The sequence below is a fragment of the Strongylocentrotus purpuratus genome, unplaced genomic scaffold (assembly GCF_000002235.5).
Source record: "Strongylocentrotus purpuratus isolate Spur 01 unplaced genomic scaffold, Spur_5.0 spur5_scaffold_11, whole genome shotgun sequence".
NCBI classification, from domain to species: domain Eukaryota; kingdom Metazoa; phylum Echinodermata; class Echinoidea; order Camarodonta; family Strongylocentrotidae; genus Strongylocentrotus; species Strongylocentrotus purpuratus.
This window is the reverse complement of record NW_022145596.1, coordinates 5167118-5194406: the sequence shown is the minus strand read 5'-3', so window position 1 is coordinate 5194406 and position 27289 is coordinate 5167118. Positions and strand designations below refer to the sequence as shown.

General features: G+C 37.7%; 1 protein-coding gene and 1 non-coding gene across 2 annotated transcripts in view; both read right to left on the bottom strand.

Moving 5' to 3' along the window:
- Positions 1 to 27289, bottom strand: part of LOC588660 (formin-J) — a 113636-nt gene that overhangs the window by 59856 nt on the left and 26491 nt on the right. The window lies entirely within an intron of this gene.
- Positions 5156 to 5227, bottom strand: TRNAG-UCC. Its single transcript has one exon. It is a non-coding gene; the product is annotated as a tRNA-Gly (tRNA).

The following is a 27289-nucleotide window of genomic DNA, read 5'->3' as shown; positions in this document are numbered from 1 at the left end:
AGATTACAAATAAATGACATGTGCCAAACAATTTTGGAAGAAAATGTATACTGGCTGAGTAATGAGCATAGAAAGACAAGGAAATCAAGGTAGTACTAGCCCCGACATCATGTGTGTTGTCCCATATATAGCTTTCTATGTGAGTGCTTGTTACTTTACCAAGACTCGATCAAATTTATTATGATTTTGATGACTCCAGAACCTTGCAGTGCACAGCAATACTTACATGCTACATGATCAACTGTTTCTGATCCTTTCCACACCTTTTCTTTCACAATGCAATCGCATCACTAGTACTAAAGTTTATCTTTAATGCTTTTAATTATGTTTTTGTTCATTTACACTAAACATAAATCTATGCCCTGTGGGTGACGAATAAAAAAAAGGAAGGAAAATATTTTCAATATTTGACGTGTATTGCCTGCATTTCATTGACAAAAAGCACCTTCAACCTAAAAGAGAATTCGTTTTGTCTCTTTTAAAGGCAAGAATTCAAAATTATGGCAGCTAATACAAAAAGGGAAAAATAGTGAAAGAGATATATAGAGAGAGAGAGATATATAGACAGATAAACAGAGACAGAGACAGAACGATGAGAAAGAGATAGAAAGAGGAAGAGTAAAGGTAAAATCATTTGATTAATCTAGAGAAGAATCAGAGTGTTTCAGAGGGGGAGAAAGAAAGAAAAAGATGGAAAATGGTGAGTCAAACACTCCAATTTGCCCAAATCGTGGATTTTGTCAAGACTTTCGTGATTTGAAAGTATTGACGCCATCTATAGAAAAAGTCACACCATTCTGCAAAACTTAAAACAGTTATTATTTTGTTCTTGTCACAATAATCATCCCTCCGAGAGTTATCACGTTCAGCTAATGGATAAATGAGAAATAATTCTTGATGGAAATCGCTCTTTCTGTCACTAAAGTTTAGACATAGGTGAAAAGCTTTCAAAGGGAATCGGATCAAACAAACATGTACAAAAACAGTTTGCAACGAGAAGTGGGACACGCAAAATTTGCTCTGGCACGCACACGATTTCAACAATTGAAAGCTATTGTGTCGAACACAACACGAGTTAATCAACATTACAACAAATGGCAAGGTAGCCATTTATATGTGTTTTTATGATGGAATTTCAACGGATTCCTGCTATGTGAAGGCATAATATGGGTCACCCCATATCACGAGTTTGCACGCTGACTTCGACACGACTTCTTTGCGCTTTGATCCACCCGAATTTCCATTAATTTGAGATTTAATTAAATAGGAGGAAATCATCGATGATATAATACAATTTTGGAATTTCTTTTGATTGATGAAAAGGATAAAAGATAGGGAAGACTTAGGACTACCAGTAACAACAAAATAATCAGAGCTTGACTATACATGCGGTTGATGAAAGGGAGATAAGATTGATACAGTTCACGTGATGACTATTATTCGGCCACGAAAGGTGAATAGAATCGGGAACTGAAGATTATTGTTCATGTTTCAACAACAGAAAAAATGGTAAGATGATCAACAGCAGACAAATTGTATGACGATAAACAACAAGGGTGAATGGACAGAGAGGCCACAGGGAGATAATAGGGCGGTGACAGTTCTGAGATGAAAAGATAAGATAAGGTAGATAGATAGATAGATATATAGATATTTGAAGGTACGTGGATATAATGTCTGTCTGTCTGTAATGTCTGTCTGTCTGTATGTCTCTTTCTACCTTCTACATTATAGAAGTTAGAAAGACAGCCATATAGATAGGTAGGTGTCGAAATATAAATAGTGTTTTACGCTTTTCACAAATTAGATATAGAAATTAAACAGAAGAAAAGATGTAGAAAGGTAGACGGGCAAAAAAGATCCATATAAAGATAGATAGACAGACAGATAGATAGATGAATGTATAGACAGAAAAATAGATAAATAGATAGATAGATAGATAGATAGATAAATGTGAGGATTTAAAATTTACTGTTGACCTAAATCATAAGAAAAATAGGTACAACAAAGAGACAAGCGGCTGAGTATCACCAAGGATCAATGAGTTTGAAGAAAAAAGCTTTCGATATTATGCCTTTCACAAAATGTATCAACTTCATCCTCTGACGAGTGAATAGACAATGTAGCAAAGGAATTAGGAAAAAATCCCTGAATACAAAACCCGAACAACGCACATCAAAGCGACACAAATAGCAAACACGGCAATAATCAACAACAATTAGATCAGTCGTAAAAATAACAGATGAATGAAAAATTATGACATATCATTCCACCAGAATCCACCTGTTGTACGTTTGATTGTAGCGGCTCTCGGCACTAAAATCACAGCAACGACCTCAATCAATGAAATGAACACTTTCATGACATTCCCTGCATTCCAATCTATTGAATTCAGTAAATAAATATATATGCCCAAACACCTTTATCAAGCAAATGCTTAGGGAATGACAGCAAGTATGCCTTCTTATTTAAGCAGTAATTGCAAGCCTTTGACAGGTCTATTTTAGAATGTTGAATATACCCTTACAAGTGCTAGACTCATATTAAAAGTACCCGTATATGTATTAACAAACATGTACATTGCACTGACTGATTGAAATTCATCTTCATACGTGTTACAGTAATGAGGAGAAATATTTATCACGCGAAAGATTACATTGCTTGGTTTTGCATGAAATGCCTGCGTTTTTGTTTTGCTTTGGATTTTCGTGTTTTTTTTTACTGCGTTAATCTTTGAAGTACATGGACATTAATACTTTAATCATGTGTGAAAATAAAACAAATTAAATCTTTTAAATCGATATGTTTGATTTTCAGATTAGGCAATTTCATTTTCACATGGATTTGTAAGAAAAATGACAAACCCGACGTGTGAAAACTATAATTTATAACTATAATTGAATTTATGTTTTCAACACGGTGTAGATTTCACCCCAAGGGGTGCTGGTATTTGGACCGGGTGAAGCATAATTATCGATTCATCACTTTTATTTTGATAACTGCTACGATTCTTTTGACAAGTAAGGCATCCCTAAAAGTTTGCTCCCTCCTGGGTAGCGGTGGTGCCTGGATTAGTGCATAATTTTATGTTCCACCAGAGTCGAAAGCTAAAAAAGAGAGAGGAACTCTTTCATTTTGATGGATTTTATTGAAAGCTTGGGGACTTTTTCTTTGACAATCATCTTTGTAGCTTTAGGACAAAAGCAGCTAAAATGGTGGGTGGTGAGAGCACATCCCACACGGAGGAGATTAACTTTTTGTGTTGGGGTAGAATTATGAAGCTCCACTTGTGTAAAGCCTGTTATTATACGAACAGGGCTCAGGTGGGGAACAAAGGGGACCGCTTGGGATTAACCGGGGAAGAGTAGATGGTAGAGACACCACCCCCCCCCCCCCACACACACACACACATACACACAAGCTGAGATGCATTGCCTTTTGCGCAGTTGCGTGCAAAATGATGCCAAGTGATATTACAAGTCACCGTAGAGTCTTTCTCTCTCTCTCTCTCTCTCTCTCTCTCTCCTTCTCTTCACTTCTGTTTCATAGTAATATTAAAAAAAATATATAGTCACAGTGCCATGTAGGTCATACACAATAGAAAACAAAGCTTACATTGCCCTAATTTTGCCGTAAAGGCTCAGTTATAACTTATCAAGGAATGTATCAGTACAAGTACGAGATACATTGGAACTTCCTCGATATTAAGTTTCAAGACTTTTGTTGCTATTGTAAACTTTCCCCAATAGGAATATACACTCAATATCATCACTTGCAGCAGAGGGGATAAAGGCAAGACTAGTATGGAAATGGACCTAGGTCCATAGTTTGGCATTGTTTGTCATAAATATGCAGATAAAGTATGTCGCAAACTCTTCCGTATCAAAGAGAAACACCCCTCTTGACGTCAAACATGAAATAGCAAATAACAAAAAAAATCCCTTTCGTGACAAGGATACATTCCATTTGTCAGATAGCGAATAAAACGAATGTGTCAACTACAAGTGACAACGACCTTCACGACTAATTGATAATCCATCACCTGAAACGAAATTCCTCTTTTTTTTTCTTTCTTCAGAATTTAAAACCAAGATGAAAAATGACGATGACAAGCTAGACTTATTTTTGTCTTTCTCTTCTTACCCGCGGTGTGCGGTAGAAGAAAGAGACCGGCTTTTTACAGTAACTTGAATTTTGAAGTTTGTAAAGTATTTGCACAGTTTTTCTGCCTCTTTGCTCAACCATGGACCCTACTGGCTCAACCAACCAAGGCATGACCTAAAATACCACGGATAGCTGGGCTTAGTTTGCCCGCCCCTATCCTTTTTTTCTAATTAAAAATATCTAAAAAATTCCTTTCTGCACCTTCTGTCTGCCCGTAAGTATGAATGTTGGAAAGAGATAATTGTTGATGAAATGGATCCAGCATGTTTGGTGATGGTTGGTTTATTCTCTTTGTTTCGTGTACATCGAACCCAAATATTTTTCAAGGGCATCCCTCATGATGTTAATCGGGACATACACCACTGAGTGGTATGGAATGGTGTAATGTAACTATATATGGGTGAAATACAGAGGGCGTAAGCATGGTACGACTTTAGGAAATCAAGAGAGTCTAGAGCCTACCAACTCCGTTTCATTGTAGAGGGGTACCACAATCTCTGAACATGGCACATTTTCTTTGGATGTGTGCTTGCCCAGTATAACATTTAATAATAATAATTATAGTGGGTTCTTGTATAGCTCTCATGTCAGTCAGATTTGACCCTCCTGGCGCTCCCGATTATTACCCTGGCTTTAGCACGGCTGCCATCTTGTTATCAGGCTAAAACAAACATAAACATGTTAGAGACTATAGTATTCCTCCAAGGAACTACTTATCTCTTAAAAAGAAACTAAAATGTCGTTTATGTCGTTAAATTTCTTTAAATGGATGTGATGGTTATTTTACCTGACTGCTAAGAAAGCATATATGCTTGTAAATAAGCAACCAGACGGCCGACGGCTTTAGGTCCTCTCTGAGGGACATGGTAGTGAGGATTAATGCCTTACCAAAGGGCACTAGCACTTGGTTTCGAACCCGGGCCACCGAATTACGAGACCACTGCTCTACTGACTGAGCTATCGCGCCTCCTCAAAAAAAAAAAAAAAAAGTTGCGTTGGCCGGGAGTCGAACCCGGGTCAATTGCTTGGAAGGCAACTATGCTAACCGCTATACCACCAACGCTTCCTAGAGACAATGTGGTCATTGTTGAATACGTTTCTCTTTTTCAAACCTTTTTTCAAGTCCGTCTTAAAGATACTATATGTCCCTTTTGCAGCCAACATCAAATTCTGTAAAACTTTGCAGGAATTATGAATATGTCATGACTGGTATGTCCTATCTATGAAATTTAAACGTTAGCAGTGTCCTAATATTCAAATTATGCAAGAAAACACGTTCACTTCCTAGACTTCACTGCCAGACACTATTGAATGATTCACTGGCTTTTTCTTCTTTGGTAATAACATTCATAAAATGAGCTGTAAAGGGTACATGAGCGTTTGTCTACATCAATAACTTCTTGTAATGGCCAAAATTAAACTGATTGAATCTTTGCGCAGCATAAAACGTACGACCATTCGGTACAATGGTCTGAAAATCAGACTATTACTTACTGGCTCTTTAGCTCTTAAGTCGATTTGACAACTAATAGTCGTTATTTTCCCACTTAAAGACATTTTCAAGCCCCACCTTTTTTAGGGAAGTTCTAAATTAGTATTATCTTTCAAATGGCGTTGGAATTTAACCTTTTCATTTTTTGGCCTGCAATGGGACATAGTACCTTTAAAAGTGCTGTTTCCTTAATCTATTCATCACATTTATCCTGGTTGTCTGCCACTATAATCTAAAATTAAGAGACAAACTGAACGATAAAACCAGGTTGATGGTAGAGTTCACAATAGATGATCAGTTCGTATTCATTGACGTGTGAACTGAATGCCTTTTTTTATTTTGCTTCGAGTAATACCTGATCTTTTTCATTTCATTAAAAGAATCCAAAAGAGTGATAACAATACAAGCATCTTTCCATTCTTATTCTGAAATGATTAATTTTCAAATAGGAAGGATATTCTCGACAATGTCAGTGTAAAGATTGTCACCTTTAACAGGAAAATCAGAGCGTTCCTGAGTCGGTAAATCATTTGCTTTCATCAAAAGAAAGGCACAAGCCAGGTGTATTATCGACTCCTGGGGTTTGGCGCGACAGGAACCCCATTGTGCTTATTTTAGCAACCCAACGCCATTTTGGTCTTTATAATTTATTTTCTTCACAATTTGTTCATTCTCCGAAAGGATTAAGAGCTTTTAAAACGTGATCTATAGGCAAGGTTGGTGAGATTTGAAGACAATAAAGGATATGGTCAATGCCAGAAACCATAAACAGACCAACATCAATTCTGGTACAAATCAGTATTATATAGGCCTATATATATCATGGCAATTAACTGTACACATCAATAAATCGTTTTCTTTATTAGGAAATGCTTAAGAGCATAATATCATTGCCCTTTTCAGTCTCCTTCATGTGCATGCAGATGCTAAATATCATCAAGGGACCGTTGATACTCAGATGTATCGTCGTATAGTGGATATGTCAACGAAGTACTAGGTTCGAAATTTAACAATGGCACAGGCTAATGTCAATTGATAAGGCATTAATCCAATTTTGCCACTCTTCACCCATGGGTTAATGTGGACCTGTGAGGATTTCTGAAAGGCATCGTGATTGCCCATGTGCCCTTACCCTTCATACATGATGCATACGTGGTAGGAAAGATCCCTCGGAGAGTGGAGATGGTGCACATCTGTGTGCAGGCTTGATATCCAGTAACATGACATGATAATAGCATCTTAGAGTAAACTTAACTATTTTGGCACCATGCTATAACAAGCTAATATTTTAGTAAATACTCGAAGGGGATCTTTGCGATCTGACATACACCTGTTAGCTATCCCTATGGTTAACCCATGGGAAGGAACGCCCCCATTTTGGCATTACAGGTGCATTCATAACAGCCTCTCTCTCTCTATTCATTATAACGTGCATTGGCTGTTATTACATCGTGAAAATTAAGCTCGTTCTACAGGTCGTGGAGGTTCATCCTCTGTTTGATTTCACAATTCAGTGAAGAAATCACAAATGAATAGTTTACACCCGATTGAGTATTTCGCTGGATTTGGTTTTTATGTCAACATTAACAAACAAAAACTCACATTCAAACTCTCTGCATGACTTGCCAACTCGTAAACATAGGCAAGTTCCATACACATACAGAGCGACAGGTTATATACAGAGCACCAACCCATTTCAATCGGTGTGCATAACCGTGTCTGCATTGTGAGACTATTTTGACTGCATACTGCATAGGCCCTGTGCTTTAGCTGCTCTATTTCTACTCATGCAGCCAGAGACTGACAGAGTAAGGCTCTGCCAAAGGCTTTACGAATTGTGACGAGTTGTCAAATTAGAGTCTACGCCTGCAGACTACAGGGTGACAGGTTATAGAACCCATAGAACCTTCGAGAATATCTTCCATAATGCCCGGTACACACGCTGCGTCATTTACTTGACGTATAGGAGTGCGTCAGCGACTGGCCCGGGCTTTGGCGCAACCTGTCACAGTGATATGCAAACAGATAGTGTGATCATCGCTTCTAATAACGGGCGTATGCACTGATTGCCCTCACAAGCTTGGTAAGCATAATGGACACTGATGGTTAGCGCAGGTAATAGCGCAATCAAAAATGGCGCCCTGTGTGCAATAGATAAAACACGAGGATCAACAATATTAGAATAGGTGTTTAGGGTTCTCTCTGGATACGATAGACAAATATTCCGACAAACATTAAAATGTAAGTAATAATCATAATGGAAGGCGGCTTTTGCATAAGGGATGTCGAAACATTTCGTATGCTCCACGTCATTGGTTTGAATCCCGCCTGAAGGCCGTCTGTCGGTGGAGATAAAACACTAGTTTTACCAAATTAAGAACTTACATGAATTCAATTAATTGCGAGAGTTTAAATCCATGGATCTTTCTCCCATGAACCCTTGATAACGAGCTTTTTAGTTTACCTGTAATGAGAGCATCTCTGTGAATTACCTTGCTTACGCTGCTTACGCAATCGGTAGATATGCCAGGTGAGCCTCTGGTAAGCTTATCGGATCGTACTGAGTTATGTTTATATCTGAAGTAAGCAACCACTTAGTACGAAGGAGCATCTTTATTTTGCCATTCTTTTGCCACTCTCAACCCAGGTGTAGTAAATAGGTACCGGCTACCGGGTAGGAAAAAAATAATGGTAGTTCAGCAACAGTCATGTAGTCAAAATAGCAGCTTACACAGACATTGTATGTCAATATTATCTATTAATATATATTTGGGTCATCTAAACAGTTGGGTATTGATTCATATGCTTCATTGTAAATTTCCCACTTCATCCGAAGCCCATAATCCAAAAGTCTCATAGTTCAAATTCCAAATCGACATGACTACATGGAAAACGACACGTAAACATTCTAATGATTAATTTCAGAGAGCATAGTACAAAAAGTGAACATCAAAATTGAATAAAGACAGATCGCTTTCTTGGGTGAATATGGAATTTCCCTGTTCCATGCTGCTACACATCACTACCGACCAATTATCTAGCCTAACCCCTTTCTTAAAATATATTTGTATATGCCCATATAGTGTAATGACCATCAAATAATCGTCATATTTCCTTATTATATATGCTTGAATCCGATACAGGTGCTATATGGTATAAATAAATATATTTTCTATACTTTTAATTTCAAACTAATGTACAAATTAAAGTATCTTTATAATTTTGACCATGATGACGTTCGTTTAAACATCACTTCGTCATCAACATGAATTTAGGTGGTTTTCATAAATGGTCCATTATTTGTTATTGATACTGCCAAGTCGATCGTGTTCTCAATAATTGCTAAAAAACCAACAATCATAAAATAAGTTATATTTTTTAAGACACATGCACAAATGGTGACTTCTGGTCGACAAGGCTCGACATAAATTAACCTCCACGTTAGTTCAAAATCTTCTACATCATAACTGTTACCCCAGTTACAAAGGATGCGATACATGAAAAGAAAAGAACGGAACCTACCTACAATGGTCCTACTTAAAGTCCAGTTACACCACAATAGATCTTGGACTAAACACCTTTCTCACACCAAGGACTGCTCCGGTTGAGATCAGGTCAGGCCCTAAAGGAACCTGAACTAAATGCTGGATATACTCCCACACAATTGTCCTAATTAAGGTCCAGTTACTCTCCACAAAAGAATCAGTAATGAACACTCTTTATCAAAAGCTGTCCTACTTAAGATCCTACTCAGCCATTTCACAATGGGACCTGGACTAAACGTCGGATCTAATAAGACAAAGACCCCTCCTCCCATGAAGGGTCAGGAAGAAAATGGCATCTCATTCATGCTCCTTGGGATTAAGAATGTAGACCAAGCTCATCAGGGAGCGAGATAAGGGGAATAGGTAGCTGGTAGGGTGATTAACAAGTCATTTATACCAGGGGATTTAGACATCTAACACCACCGTCTTAATTCCTCTTCTATTTAAGACGCTATCAATGTTATCCAGTGTCTATATTCAGGAGCCCATCAACTGGGTCCACGGTCTACGCTACCAGACTAGTCGTACATGTCATCGATGGTGTCATCAACTCTTTAAAGACGAGATTGATTAACCATTATGTCAGCTCGGATCCATCTGTATTTCTAAGATATACCTTCCGACAGGTAATATGAGGTGAAAGCATACATAGGTCAACCATTAGTAGGTCCATGGGTCAGCAATCCCTGGACATGAGCTTTGATAACCTGCACCCCTCCCCACGACCGCTCCACCCCTCTGATACCAATCTCTACCTCTCTACTATCATTTTTATCTATTAGCTATTTATGCTATTTTTAAGCTTTGTGTGCTCCGTATCTGAGTAATTGATCGCGGGGTGACACTGACATGGATCATATCTCGAAGTGGTGGTCTATAGATGATAAAGCATCGAAACATTACCATCTTATCTACACCATACCCCATAACACCAGACCTCGTACCGCTCTGTACCCCCACCCCGATTACCCTCCTTGATTTGGTTATCGGAAGTTGAAGCATAAAATTATAGCAACATATCGCATGTACTCTACAACTGTACCCTGTCAAATATAACGAATCCGCTAGACACCAACCCGCAAAATCTTGTATTACCCCTCCACGGTGTTGAATTCACAAAATGAAATGAGTGCATATTCATAGTCATTAACTTCAATTTTAGAAAATAAGAATGCGTTTTGATTAGGAGGGATGTGAAAACCAGCCTGAGTAGGTGTTGAAGTTCATATCATAGTTGGTGAAAAGGGTGCTAAGATATTGATGGATAATCATGAATACAAATTGAGGACATCACGTACAGCGAGAAGCTGGGAGTGTGGTACGGTATTAAGATCACCGACGTTAACATACATTGAGGTTTTTCCTTTTGAGAGTGACTAGTTAATGTGAGCAGGAACACCGCCCCTGATGTGAGTGAGTGAGTAGCCTATTCAATCGAACATGATTAGGGTATATTGATTGGTATTGATAATGGTCTAAGCTGTTTACATGTTAATTTGAAGCTTCAGTTTGTTTTCCTTTTCTTTCTTTCTGTTCCATTCTTCAATGTTGGCTGCTGGATGCGATATCTTATTTTAACTCTAAGCTTATAATTCTAAGAATGGGTGCGTGTCTCCAACAAAGAATCAATTTCCGAATGATTGTTACCCTTTGCGGCCCATAAAGCAACGGTTTATGAAGAAAAGCACACCGTTTAAATCTACATCTAATCCCTAGGTTATCTCGTTTTGACACAATTCACCTCTCCATTGTCTGTTTGGTACGGTGCTAATTGTTTAGGTTCCAGTCTAGAGAAAATTAAGTTAAGCTGATTATTGTTCAATGAAAAATGTTAGATAAACTAGGATAGGAAAACTAAGAAACTACTTTTGATTGTCTGTTCAATTACAACTTAATCACTGTTAGGTTTCTAGCTGAGGTTCAATAAATCCATAATGGCGTATAATACCCCATTGACGTTGTTTTATTTGAAGGTGTGTTCCTCAACATAACTCTTCTTCTCCCGTTCCCCGTCTATTCCCTCTCATTCTCTCACCTCTGTTTTCTCTTCTCAAAAAAAGTTCCTAAACATCAGACCCTATTTTGGCGCGCGCTGACACTTTTACCAAATTGTGGATACATTGTATTGTATCATCTTATGAAGAAAGAAACACAGTCATATCAGGTCAGATCGTCTGCATATAGGCTGTTATACATGTACACATTATACACACAATACACATTTTAAACGAACACACGCCATGTACACAGATCACTTTTAATGGCTAGACAGGGCAATGCATCGCATGTATTTCATTACATCTTTTAATAGTTTTGCCTTTTACGATGTTTTTCTATTCACTTAACAGGTCAAACGAATTCATAAAATTGCCCAAAATAGCTCGCAAGGTTTTCGTGTTTTGTTTATCTTGATTTGCCTCACAAATAAAAATAATACCATCGATAAACATACTTAAGTGCAATTACTACCCAAATCCTTCTATTGTAAAGTATGTCCTTGTCTTGTAATTACCCGTTTTGTTCCACAAAACCTAAAAGGGCAATTGGTGATTAGGTCTATGGTTTAGCTATGAGCACATTCATTTGTTCTGTAAGCTCTCTAGGGGAGCAATTACTAAGTAGAAGATAAACAGAGTCAACATAAGGGAATAGAGAATTGATGCTGTTCTTAATCAAACATAAATGTATGTGTCTTCCCTGTTACCCCCAAAGAACATTGTCCTATAGTTCTCTTTGTTTGGGAGTAAAGGAAGCTTTAGAAATTGATCTAAACGATCAGTTTGTTATCATTAGGAGGAGCACGGTGCATGTATTATGTGAGATAAGTGTATAAGTATGTCTGGTCAATGTCCGATTATTTTTAAATCAAAAGTTTTACCTTCATTTCATGACAAACCTTATGTTTGATAAGCAGGAAATGAATAATTGTAAAGCTTCTTCATAGCTTAAATTAATACCCATAGCACTTCTACCTCTTCGGTTTCTTCCTAATAAAGTTCTCTTCTTCTTCCATCATACTTCTTCAGATCTATACTTGTAAGCTGCAAAGGGATAATCAGCCTTTCACGAAGATAACGGAGATCGTTTTTTCCCCATTTACCTCCTTGCTTTAATAACTGCGATTATAGGACGAACAGCACATAACAGCTATTAGCTATTTTAACAGCTATTTTGATAATATTAAATTCCTGTTGGTCTTGATGAGCTTATAGGTCATCAAGTGGTCTCAAAAATGTGTGATCGCTCTTGTATATTCACGCCCCCTTTCGAAAAGAACGTGCCAATCGAAACTTTCGAAAATATATGCTTTTTAACCGTGCAAATTAAGCACAATTTGTATTTAGAAAAGGGCAATAGGAATAGGGGAAATTGTATGCTACATTATCCATATTATTAACATGTTAAAGTGAACATTTTCATCAGGAAAAAAAGGGAGAACATTTATTGTTTTACGTTAAGCCTAATCGCTTTCAACTTCCAATCACTTACTTGAATTGCACATTCAGTTTTTGTTTAAGTGAACAGGAAGGTTCTCAGCGTTATTTGAATAAACTAGAATACATTCATCTACTCTAATGCTTCCATTGCAAGGCGTGAAATTGAACTTTGTAAGTTAGTTTAATACCCTAGAGTAAAATGGGACTTAGGCAATTCCCAGAAGAAATTAAGTATACATATCCACAAAAATGCAGACATAACTTTGATCATAATTCCCCTTTTTGACACAAAAATAGTTCTATCACCTCGGGTAGCAAACAGCACTTCCTTTCGAAATGTTTTCTGGGCGTGACAATTTTGAAGAAAAAAAAATATTTTCGATCTGTAAAGTGTACCCAGTCAAAGTAGTTCAATCCGTTGTCACTCATTATGTTCATATTTATTTGCTTTCTTCGAAATGAGGTGTTAGGAGCAAACCATTTATGGATGTCAATCATATTTGTCAGCCCAAGTCAGCAACACCTCCTGATCGACTGTGGCAATGTCCCCACTGCCAGGGCGCCGTGGCTGGCAAAGTGATTTCAATCGAATATTTTGTGCGTCCTTTAAAGCGTGCGACGATAATGTGGTAAATCTTAACTGCCAATGCAACGACATTTTGCTCTTAAAAATCAAAAGTGTTTATAAATGTTATATGTGCCGATGGAATATGAGTATATAGGAAAATGGAGGTGGGGTGTACTAATGGTTATATAATGCTTATACTTATATATATATATATGTGTGTGTGTGTACTTCCACTTACTCTTTCACTTTAATACCATAACACAAACAGTTGCAGATATCGTTTCACTTAAAATTATACTTATATCTATATTTATATTTATTACTCTTATACTTATTTATTTTTATACTTTAAAATGCCTATGTCGATACTTATATACTTTGTGAAGAATATTTGAAAACATTTCAATAAAAACAACGGGGAAGTCGAGGTAAGTGGGTGTAGAAAGAGGTTACCTATATCAGCTGTATTATGTGCATATTTTGATGGTGAATTTCAGTGTGTATTTAAGTACTTTTCATCATTTTGTTTAATATTGACTATTCCAAAACAGTTAATCAAATAATATGGAAAACAAGGATAATGACGGGGGGGGGGGAGGGGTGGAATGTTCTTAAGATGGAATTAATTATTACTTAATGCGCTCAAACGATAGGAGCCATCTTTAATATGGAATACTATTTCCGAAAAATCAGCTATCGTTTCAAGGGATCATTTACATCTGGGCAAATATGGGAACACACCTCTACACATTCGTCAGGAATCTTTAGAGCCCCCTTCATACATCGTTCTATATTTTTCTTTCGACACCTCCGTCTCCAAAACAACCAAACATTGGAATATTCCGAAGTCCAGGGCAACCAATAAAGAACGAAAAAAAAACGGATAAAAAAAGAATGGACAAAAAAAAGGGAAAAGAAATGTATGAAAAAGTGTAATGAGGCAAAGAAGACTTGACAATCGGCACGAAACTGAGTGACATTTAAGTATGCCGTGATTGCCTATGGGGAATACACTCTATTCTTTACTTTTTTTTCTCTCCTGAAAAAGTCGAGTCAGGGAACTCCATTCCTGATGCAAAGAGAACACAATTAAATGCCTTGTAATTGTACTTCTGCAATGAATTTGATGTTGGATAGTGAGTGAGTGGTTCAGACTGTCGTTGTATACCATGTACATTGCCAGACAAATGACAATATTCAGTAAAGGAGCGCGCTGTGTAAAGCTTAATTCCTAATATCATGTTCGATTTAAATTAATTTCAGCCTGCTATGTAATTGTCCAAAGACAGTGCACTTTATCTATAGTTGCCTCCCTCGATCGCGACCCAGGTGTAGATCGGGGGTACCTGGTTATTGAAGTGCTCAGTGCGCTGATAGCAGCGTCCGAATGCAAAACAAGGGTTCGAATTTCTAATCCACTTTGGGACTTGCTTATACATGGTAAAAGAGCATTGTAACTTGCAAATGCAATATCTTTGAATCTCAAGTCGCAACAAAATTGGTCACTTTGCTCAATTTGCACGTGTGATCCATTCATGCAATACTAACTATTTTAGAAAATTACTTTTTCTTTTCGACACTGTTGGAAGCAACATTACAATTCTCGTTTCACACATTATATCGTAATAAAGTTAATAACCCATGAAATAAGTACACACGTAATTTCATCTTTTTTATCTGTCCGCGCGAAGCATGATAATATACTTCCGAGTTTGAAGGACACAGGACGCATAAGAGCCTGTCTAACATAAATGTACCATAGGTCATATTGACATATTCATATCTAAATAATGTAAACATTAAGCAAATATAACCATGACTGTTGTGACATTAAACTTTACGCTTTGCGAGGGGGACACGTTTCGTACGGGAATTCGTCTGAACAAGCTAAGACCCTGTTGGGGACATTTTTTGTTCCCGTCGCCATGTACTCGGGCTAAAGCTTAATATAAAGTGAGGTGTGAAAGAAGAACAACACGGCTTTGGTCAAGGTCAAACAGAGGGGTACTTTCTCACCCTTGAAGTTCAACAGCAGAGCTATGAGTCATCGCTCTCGTATTTTCTCTCTTTCTCTCCCCTTTATTATATTTTATATTGAGGTTGCCAAAACTTCCCATTTATTGCTCTTTCCACAATCATTCTCATCACTCCCCCACCCCCTCTCATCTCTTTCTGTTCAATCATGGACCTACTACAATCCATCGTTTGCAATTTCTCCCTTCCCGAGGCCTTAATCACTTGCCTCCTCCCCCTGTCTATCTCTCTCTCTCTCTCTCTCTCTCTCTCTCTTTCGCATCCATTCCCCCTTTTCCCTTTCGTGATTTCTCTTTCTTTCCCTTTCCACTACTCGCCCAATCTTTCTTTCTCTTAATCTCTTGTACCCTTTCCTGTATTATCTATTTGAAGACATATCTCTCGCTCTCCTCATAATTTCTCGTACCCCCCCCCTCTCTCTCTCTCTAAAACGAAGTCAACTCGATAACCCTTGAAATTATTAAGTCATAACATGTTGATTTAGTTGAGCTAACGTCCAGTCCTAATAATTGATTCACACTCGATTAGTCGGATATCCTTGGCCTCCTTTCTGCCCGTCATAATTTAATATAACTTCAAAATATAACACCCATTCGCCATCACGGCTATGACCATGCATGCATGCAGCCTTCCGTGGTCAAAAATTGTAATTATCATGTTGGAATAAAAAATTACGTCCATTTCGATCTTTGGAAATGGAATCTTAATTGATCTGCTCATAATGACAACAGAGGCGGCCGAATAAAAAATATCGGATGCACAGGTAGCCCATGAACAATACTGTAATTAAGCTTTCAGACATGCGCACAGTTTCGGTTTGTAAAGACTGCCGAGGCATTTTTTTAATCGAAATTAATTAATGAGATTATAGAATAGTTTGTAGTTAAACATGAAAAGTGATGCGGAAACTGCCAGTATCGGTTGCACATGGTTTCAGGCATAATGCAGTCTGCGCCGACATGGTACAAAGTATGTACAATCAGTCTGCAATAACATGGAAACGTGGCGTAAAAAAACGGGCCCCTCATTATCAAGAATACAAAATATCCATGACAAAATGGAAATGAATTTATAAAAACCCGGAGTGGATTGCAATGATGAGATTTGAAGGCGGCATATTCACAAATGTTAATCTGTAAACCTTGATTGACAAATGACTTAATATTCTGGTTGAAAAACAAATGCACTGTGGAGTGTGAGATATCTGTAAAAAAAAGCTTCTTTTTTAGCACACCGAAATTTCACCCAAAAGCATGAAAAGCAGTACATTTGACTGTAGAATGCAGCTGCGTTGAACAAAGGGGGCAATCAAAACACACACACTAGCTGGCTCGGGTAGATGTCAAGATTATTGTCTCTTTGGTTGATCTCTCGTAACCCTATAGAGTTCATGATTTCGTTCATAGAAAAAACCACAAAAAAGTGCACTGATCTGATTCATACAAAGCCAGATATCATGCCCTGAGGTAGTTTTATTACTGCCAAATTAAAGCTACTAAATGCAATGCCGCAACGTTCTTTGTGAGGCAACGAGGAGCGTTGAGTGCCCCTATGTCGATGATACCGTCTTTGATTCGATTCTGAAGAGAACAACCGAAGAGAGACCGCCTTATGATTCTGATCTTCATGATACGTTGGGTATCAAATAACATGCACGTGCTTGTAGGGGTATCTCCCATTCGTGCTCATTTGATACATTATGAATATTCAGCTGAGCACGATGGATTGTTAATAAGTGTATTCGAGAGGTAGACGGTATAGTCTCTGGCGGTGTCCTTTATGATTGTGGTCAGCGACGGTATAATATCAGAGGCTGCGGGAGGAGAACGTATCTAGAAGAAGACTGATCAACCAGATTTGATTCATAATTCCGGGAAGATTGTTTATCAAGGCGACAACAAAGGATCGGCCACAATTGTGGATTCTCCATTTCTCGCCTTAGAACTATAGCAATATATGAAATGCAAATCAGAAGCAAACCGCAAATCAATGCGAGAACGCGTGCTGACCCAATTGACTGGTTACTTGAAGATGACCATCTCAATGTGGCCCCTTCTACAAGGGTTGTCCAAAGGGTTCAGCTGAGGTTTGAAGCATCATCTCACCTGCTCAATGTGACCGCAGTGTCAACCCTGCTCACTCAATCTGTCAAAATATTGAAGGTTTTTAAAGAGAGTGAAGGGACAGAGGTGTTTGGATAAGCTAATGAGGTACTTGATCACGGAACCCTTGACCATTCATCAAGGTATTGCAGTGGTCATTTTCCACTTGACCTCATTATGCAGGTCCTTTGCTACCACTTCATCATGTCGTGTCCTTAAGGTGTTCAACTTCAATCAGCTATAAGCGCTTTGAGTACCGAAATAGTGACATGGTTGTGGAATCGTGTTCAAGTTGATGCACAGACTTAAAGGCCTACAGTAGGTGACAGTAATGGATACGGACAAACTCGATGTCATCTGATTATAGATGGTAGTCCCAATGATATTCTCAATATAAAGACAAAAACGGGTTAAACTTATCAGTCATCAAATATATTTAGAAGAGTACCCAATTCTTACATTTTTTTTCTCCGAATATATTAGTTCAATTTCTTGTACCACCGTATATTAAAGCGGACAGTGATGGGGTATCATTGCAAGAAAGTAGGCCTACAACAGAAAATATAGTTGGAAGAACTACGAAAAATACCAAATTTATTGAAATTCTTATCATCGACATCATCATCATAAAGCATTATAAATGAAATATAGCATGTTAGAAGGAATGCCCCCTTTTCACAACTGATATATTTTCAACGAATTAGGTTGTCACATATAAAAACCAATTGAATCAATCAAAACTTAACAATCAGGAATAGGTGAGATGGATTACTTCAATCTAAATAATCACCTATATGATACGAAGGCTTGTTAAATATTTGGTATGTAAGCTTGTCTTTCTGATACAAAGGGGTATAGTGGTGACGCGCCGAGGGGGGGGGGGGGGGGGTTAATGGCAAAGGGGCATCTGACCCATACGTCCATTAAATTGCACGTATACGATTAAGTAGGAGAGCTAATTAAAGGGAGGTTTTAATTTAAATAAAAAATGTCCATCTATGATGGGAGTGGTATATTTAATGGGAGGGAGATTCTCCATAGTAAGGACAGGGAAACCCCCTCCCAAACTATATACGATTCTTTCATATTTCATCCGCATAACAGACACTTTGCTCCCCGATCCCCTGTGACTCAACTCATTCTACGCCATTGCACTGTTTTTTACGCGCTGCCCACGTTAAAATTGATATTGATGCTAACGATAACATCAATGGTGTTATGAAAGGATTACATTCTCAAAGGAGTTTAGACATTTTCATTTAAAAAATGTAAAGGAAAATGAAGGACCCAATCACATTATTCAATAAAAACTCAATTAACCAGAATGAAGAATGTCGTCCTTTTTTAGAATTGGTTTTACAAAACCTTCGCTACACGACCCCGCCCATTCATTAAAACACCAATGATAAAACCATTATCAGCTTTGAAAGAAAAAAAAACATTTACATTTCAGCGTTTGAACAAAAGCAAAGTACATGAATGAACCGTTGCAATTCATAGATGTTTTATTTGCATTGAATACATAGCTTGTCTCGACGCCATGTTTGAATGGAGAATATTGAGTTCTGATAAAGATGAAAACAATTTGTGAGCTTTTTCTCATTTTTTGTCAATGTCAGATATGTCCCCTGAAATAGGATTTGTCCTTTTCAGGAGAGTATGTCCTCATATTCGAATATGACGAGAAGTCGCTGAAAAGTTTGGACGAAACACTCATGACACATGTGCATGCAGTCCCACATACCCATTTCTGTGCACAATGCTGTTCACTGGGAGTGATTTTCAATTATAACGAGGCTTAGTTAACCTTCTATCATTTACCACGGAATACCAAACTCCTCTTATTTACTACATAATCTACCTTTCTCAAGCGTTTCTTTGTACAATCGTATGACCAGAATTCACCTTTTCTTATATAAAAGAGTCGAGTTTTCAAGATAATGTCTTTTTCTTTACACATACAGAGGATCAGCCAAGAGACTGTAGGCTACTATACATGCGTTCTTTCATGATGACTTGTAGACAAGCATAATCCTTGTATCATGAATGATTTATGACTAGTTCTGTAATTGTATGCACTATTGACATTTAGGACATTTGTCATAGTTCACGTATTTAGTTGACACGTCCTAAATTGGTTTTCCTTTTTGTTGCCTTAAAAGATGTTAAAATTGCTTTGAAGCCGGCGAAGTTGGGGCAGTCCTGTAATTGCGCCGAACCCGTATTTCAGCCCTTAAAATCATCGATTCAACAATCTCTACAAAGGATCAGAAATGGATTAGGCAATTGTAATTTCCTTTTGACGACCCCCATCATACTAAAGAGCTTGTAATTTACATAAGATAAAATGAAATATCCCCGGGGCACTACAAGGATTATGTGTCGCCATTATAGTGCTTTTGGGGGGGACAACTTCAAACACTTTAAAAAGGATGTATTTTTGTTAACAATCTGAACACTTTCTGCGAGAAAGAACTGGTGTAATGTTTTTTGTATTCTTCAGAAGAAAAAAAAAGAAGATTTCTCACCGATGTTATACAGTTTATTGTACCCTGTACGTTCTAGGCAGCGTCATACATAGTATACGGGGCATGCATCTGAAGTGACGGCATATATATTTATGAAAAGCGATGTAGGCTAGACTTTTTTTTTGGGGGGGGGGGAGCAGGCACCGGTCGTACTCGATAAATGCTCGGTGGATGAAATGATCTTCTTTAAACGCTCACACTTTCTTTGTCTTGCTCTTTGTCTTTCCCTTCCTTCCCCTTCCTTCCCCCTTCTTTTTCTTCTCACCCACCCTTCTTTTTGCCATTTGATTGGAAGAGTACGTGCCCCTGTGAACCTAGCTACGCCACTGAATATGAAAAGAATTACTGTATATACATAGCATTCCGTAGCAACGTGTAATGTACAGCTCCTACACACCAAAAACATGGAAATACCATTCATTTGCTATCAAACATACCATCTCCACTCGTTTCAATTCTACACAATCAAATTTGATTGATTTGATTGGGGGAGAATCTGGGACGATTTCTATTACCTCTAAAGCCGGGCAAATCTCGTATGCAGGCAGCTTTGACATATAAAGGGAACCGCAGAATAAGGGTAAATATTCCGCCGAAAATATGTTGGTCAAAATGTATGAATGGGAGAGCTAGGGTATGACCCACTTTGGTTAGATAGGGGTCCATGACTTTGACCCCCTTATGCGACCTTTATCCCCATTTTGCTTCGCTTTGCCCCATTTTATGACACGAGCTGGGGAGTATGATTTATGCATAGGAAATAAAGTAGTGTGCTAATCCACAAGTTAATCGATATTTAGCCGTCATGCAACAATTAAAATGCGAGAAAAGGGTTGGCGGGAAACAAATAATCACAAATTATGATATCACACGGAGCAGATAAATTATGATGAAAAAAGAAAGAAAAGGGAGCACAGTCGTGGGAAAACCGTCAAAAATAAGGTGTAAAAATAGAACAGTGTGAGAAAATCTTATCTCTTTTACAAAGTCTTAGCGACAAAATATTTGCTAAAAACATGTAGGAGGTTGAAAAGGGTCGTGAAGGTTCATGTCATAAGCATTGATTACACGAGACAGTGTGATTGATCGATTAGAGAGAGAAAAAAATCATGGGAAATAGTTATGAGCAAAAGAATATAAATCACTCCAAATATTGGTAAATTTTAATGAAGATTTAGTCTACAGAGTTTTGTACGTCTCAATATCTCTTAGTATGGGGTACAAAAAGGCCGCTGGAGCGATTAATAACTGAGGCGCGTAAAGAAAGTGAAGTGCCCAAAAGGCCGGGGGGGGGGGGGGCTTGCAAGGGCGTCGATCGGTTACCAAGAAAAAAGGAAGGGTGCCTATATATAACCCTCTGAAACCCTTGCCCCCCCCTCCCCCCTTATCATTCGTCACAAGCCCAGTAAATTATCACGTGACTGTAGGCCTATATAAGGCTTGGTGCAGAATTTTTTTTTTTCTTCAATTGTTTGGAAAAATACGTCATGTTCTATCATTGAGGGAATATCTAATCTGAATCTAAAGGATTTGCGCATGACCTTACTGAAATTATAGCGGACAGCAAACTACAACTGATTAGGCCTAAAAAATCTGGAAAATGATTAGGAAAATCAATCACTGTCGTAGCCAGTATTACAATATAATAAATTTACATCTGTTTCCAAAGAACATTCACTCTAGATACATCTAAACACAAAGAAAAGATCTCAGTGTGCGGTCCGACAAACATGAAAAATTGAGTTATGACCTTATTTATCATGACAGAAATCTAACGAACATAGTTACTTTTGACAAAATATACAATGGCTCTCAGTTACACCTTTGAAAAGTCCAAAACAAGGAGTAACCCAGGACAACGAAGCAAAACTGACATCTTCCATACTAATGATAACAACATAGGGAAGCCTATTTTATATTGAACAATCAACCCTCATTTGTTGTAAATGATATCACCGGTCATTTAATATAACATCTACCTTCTATTATAATATATTGATGTCGATTTATGATGTTATGAAACTAATCATAACATGAATATTCTCCCTAAACAAATATTCTATTTCTATGACACTCTTTATTTAATAGAGACCAAACGTTAATCATAAATTAATAGTAAATATTTTCTGTAAACAAATTCTACTGACCATAGTTTTCCCCGTTTGAAGCGTTCATTCGTTAACTTAAGAGATTAACAACTGACTAGTGACTACCCAATATTTGAAATTGCACAAAATCATGCTTGAAACAAAACCTTAGTTCTTGGCATTTGAGAACAGACAGACGCCCTCTTCGCACATTTTAAGGTTCAACCGGGCTAAATGGAATGAAAGAGGATCAGGAAAGCTTAAATTCATGCAGATCATGGACGTGTGTTGGGTCCATGGTCAGATGATGATGACATCAATGACACTTCATGAAAAGTGTTATTTATTGAATCCTACCGGGAGTATGTCACACTTGAATGCGATGTGATCGTGATAAAACCCTACGGGGCGTGAAATAACCCCCAAATCCTACTCCACCTGCAGGTGACAAAGAGCGTCAGATGAGGGGGTATTTTCTGAAAGAGGGGTGAGGTATAGGGTGTGTGGTTTCGGAGGGAGGAGGGGGGGGGGGCAGTGGTTGGCATATCATCAAACGATATAAGAAATAGGCCTATCGAACTGGGGCGTCTAGGTGAGAAATATTTGGGTTTTAAGAAGAAACGGGGGGAGGGGGCGGGGGTCTAGAGACGAACTCAATAGGAGATATGGCATTGGCGTAGGGTAGGTCCAATCGAGGGGGGGGGGCACGAAAACTAGGTGCATGTATATACGAATGAAGATGGGCCTCCCTGTGTTTCTACCAATTAATAACAGAGATTGTGACGTTATATGGTTTTAAAAAACTAGATAAAATGATTAAAATGCATTTTCTGTATATTTTTACAGTCCATAAAACGATAGTCAAAAAGGGAAAATATCCTTGTTTATGTCATTAGTCTGCTCATGTTCATTTCCCTCTCCCTTTCCCATCTCTTTCTTTCTCCTTTCTGGTGGATGGACTTTTAACACTTCGAGTGGGGGACGAGCGGACCCCTTGGATCGCTACGCCAATGTACATGATGATAGGAAGCAGTTTTCCACTGTTTAAGAATCAGAAATAGTAGCTTACGTGGACTAAAGAGTCTCAACTAAAGGGAGGGGCAACATTTCAATCTGAGTGAAAGGTTACGCTTCTCTTTTATCAAAATAAAGCAGACCATAATTCGTTCAAAACAACTCTTTCCTGTAATTGAGCGGGTATAACTGTGATTGGAAAAGGCAAATAAAAAAACACCTTCTTCGATTAACTTTGCTGAGGTATGTTGTTTGTGAGAAGACCGGTTTCATTTGTGGAGTTTACTGCGACTCGTTATTGTGATGAAATGTTCCATGTCTACGTCATAGCCTACAGGTGCATCACATTAAAGGGCGGATTAGGGACAAACGAAGCACGAGGTGAACATCAAATTTCCTGTGAAATTGTTCAAGAACGATGATTTGATGGTTCGATACAATCAATTTAACATACTCTCATCAACGCTCATATTACCGTAAGTAAAAACTAGGGAGTGGAGTACATTTCGAGAGACCACCTTTTTTTCCCATCAGCTTGCCAATAAAGTTTGCACTATAATGTCGTGTTTTGTACTAGTTTGGACCGATTTTGCACCAGGTATTTACAAAAGTTAAATCATGCCTTTAAACACAGAGGGAGAGACATTGTTTTTAGAATACAAATTGAAAGTTTGAAATAGATTTGCCAAGGTGAAGTGAAAGTTATCCGAAGAGTAATGTCTACAGAAGCTGCATCAGCCTATATACATGTTGTCATGGTCGTTAGGTTTGTCAAGTGACCGGACGAAGGTAATACGTTAAGATGTACTTGAGTTTTTTTTCTATAAGAATGAACTAAAAAAAACTATTATACTAATCAATCACAAGTCTGAATCTAAGATATCTCACGGTAAATTAAAATAAAAAAAATGTCTGCAGAGTCATAACTAATCCATGTGGCATACATTTACCATTCACAAATCGGGGTGTCAATACTTCTTTCTTTAACTTTTGTATATACGTAATGTCGGTATAAGTCACTGTTGATAGCACTACAAATTGCTCCTGACAAAATATGCATTAACATGATTGACAAAATGGCAATAAATGGAAAAAAAGGTTTTGACATTTGTAATCAATACCCTCAATTTGAAACGACCGGAAAAGGTTTGCATAAAGACCCATAGATTATGTGGCGTAAATATTTGATTCAAATATACCTTTCATATTTGCAATGGACTGTGTTAAACTCGGGCAAGGCCAGAGCCTGAAAAGAAACAAATTTAACCCTTTTCCCAATTGCACTCATGGCCCGCGGGTAGGCCAAGCGTTTATTGAAATAAATGTATATAACAAGCAAAATTGTGTTTGTACGGTACACAAACTTTTGTTCGTGCACAAAGCCTCGGTCTGGTTTGAAAATAGCGTCAACTTAAGGTGTGAATATGCACTTTTATGAGATCAAAATAAGGTCATCATGAATATTTTACCTTATATCTCTCGTTAATGTTGGAAACTAAACATTACTGTATTGAATTCATAAACCGCTAATGATCATTTCAAAAGACAAGTGACAATGGGCTCATAATATACAAACATCGCGATGTTACGCTGGAGTTTGCTTAGCAACACGCCCAACTGACCCTGTTGCTAAGCAACTCTCACGATGACGTCGCGATGTTAGTGAAATCACGATATTTGTAAACGGGTCTATCAGTTAACAAACAAACAAAACAAAAGAATGAGGAATAATATTAAGGAAACGCTTTCTGTGTGTGTGTGTACTACTCTTTAAATGTACACAAGTTTACACGAGTGGAAATCTACTTTTTGAGGAGTCATATTGGGATCACTTCGTCAGTGAAATCCACTCTTAGAGCCCCACTGTACTACTTGTAGCTTCTTGCTCCCTTTAAATAGAAAACAATGCCCAAGTGGTGCCCGTTGGTCCCCCATGATCCTCTTTTTCTTATGTTAATTGAGAGTTGAGTTGATGGTATAACTACCTGTCAGTGACCTCTCTGGGTGGTCCAATCCCTCCTGCCCAAACTAGTACAGACGGGCTTTAAATGAGTTTTTGTTTTCATCCTTTGCTTTAAGAGTGGATTCCACAATAGTTTTGAGTAGAATTAAGTCCAAGAAGTGATCCTCATTCGGCCTTTTCTGTATCTTGTATTTTTTCTACTCTCTTTTATATAATTTATATATCGTAAATGCTTTGTTTTGTTTTGTTTTGTTTGATTTCGCTGTATACTTGAATGATGTAAATGTTCATTCTTTTTAAAGAGCGAAAAAAATTGAAATATGAAGCTTCGACTCCTAAAACATTTTAAAAGATTATTTCCACTCTTTTGCATTAGAAGACATTTCACTATAAATTTGTATATAATACCATATTTTCATAATACACACGTTGATGGTATTTATGGAATTGAGTAGACTTTCCGCCACTTCAAAACAAGTTTATTGACGAAAACGCATTAACCTTTCCTTAATACGAATTATGAATAACAGCAGACACTGTTGAATTTACGAGCATACTGCTATAAAGTTATTCTCTGCCGATCTTCGATATATTTTATAGGCCCGATTAACTCAATTATTGTGTCGCCATTCTCCCCTAATCACTTACTTATCATTCATTTCCTATCCAAATCGCTAGGTACATATTATTTATTTGTAGTCTCTAAACCATAGAGTCAATCTTTGTTCCATTTGAATATGTATCACCATGGCATTATCAGAACTAATCATTACCTTTAACACATAATATTGACATTGTCACGGTAACACAGCGATCTCAACAAAAGCGATGCGTTACACGTTCAAGAACCTGTGAAAAACACTTTACGACTTTAGAATGAGGCTTTAGAAATCACCGTAACAATAAGAGCATACATCGATTTTGTATTCCAACTTCAAAACATGATTCTGTTTATCAGATTATTTTTAATTTGCGCATAAAATTCGACATTTGACATAAAATGTCGACCAGATGATAGTTATTAAGATTGTCTTCGGGCAATCTCGAGATTCGACAGAAACTGTCTGATAGCTATTTACATCGATGAAATGAAGAAGAGGAAAAGGATCTACATACTATGTTTAGGTTGTTTGGAACAGACGACTTTGGCAAAACTTAAAGATCTTCTGAAGCCACATTATGTTCGAGGTGAAACATTTTTGTCAGGCCTTACTAGACACAAAGTTTCAAGGACAGTAGCCTTCCAAAATGTTGGTATTCTTCCTTCCAAAAGCTCCTGACTAATATACTAATACCATAATACTACTGCAGTACATGCCATTTTCTATCGTTGTTTACCACTTTTTTGTCTTCAAAGATCATGATTATGCACAAACTTTTATGAGCCATTCAAAACATCAGACGATAAATTGTTTTCATATTGAAATCAATCGCAAGTGCTCTATATACACGTACATATTATACATAATCATGAACGGTGCAGTGCGTGTAAGAAAAATATGTTTGCCTTCGTGTTGACTTTTGTTGCCAAAATATGATGTTTTTGTTACAAATTGTTGTATTATGGATTACAGATATAGAATGCCATTTGAGACAGCATCGAGCACCCCGCCTCTCCCGTACACGCCCCAAGGCCGGCGGTGCAAGGGGGTGATGCACCCCATTCAGGTCCTTGCCACCTCGCATAATGTGTCTGAAATTCCTCCCCTTTTACCCTCATATTTCATTCTAAATTCAGTATCTTCTTGCATATTTCCAGCTCAATTTTTCAATTTGAACTCCTTGTGTCTTTTTTAAGCCCCCTCAACTCATGTGGAAAATGGTACCTACGTTGAAGAATGTCTGTCGGCAGCATGACTTTGCATGTATTGGTGTAAGTAATCGACCAAGGCGTATTTGATACAATTTCGATACAATATCATGAAAGAGCTCGGATTACCCAAATATTTTCGCGTAATTGGTAGCAAATAGACATGCCCACTGTGTTCTGATACATACGTCATTAACAGGTGAATGTGCGAAGATCAGGCGGGTTTCATAGGTTTTTAACAATATTTTCGAAGACAAACTTGTTTTTGCAGCGAATTTGTCGAGTAAATATTTTGCTTCATTTGAAGGAGATGTTCAATGGAAGGATTTAAATAAGAATATTTTAGTAAATACAATGGAACCGTTGAATTAATTTTCTATTATGAACACGCTCAACTTTTTAACATTGTGGAGACAAAAAACATGCAAAGCGTGATTGTACGGATGAACATAGAGCATTAGTCCTGAAACCAGAAGGTAGTGGGTTCGAAGCCCAAGTCAATACGCTACCTTGTATAGGACTTCAGACCATGCCTCCTAATTGTT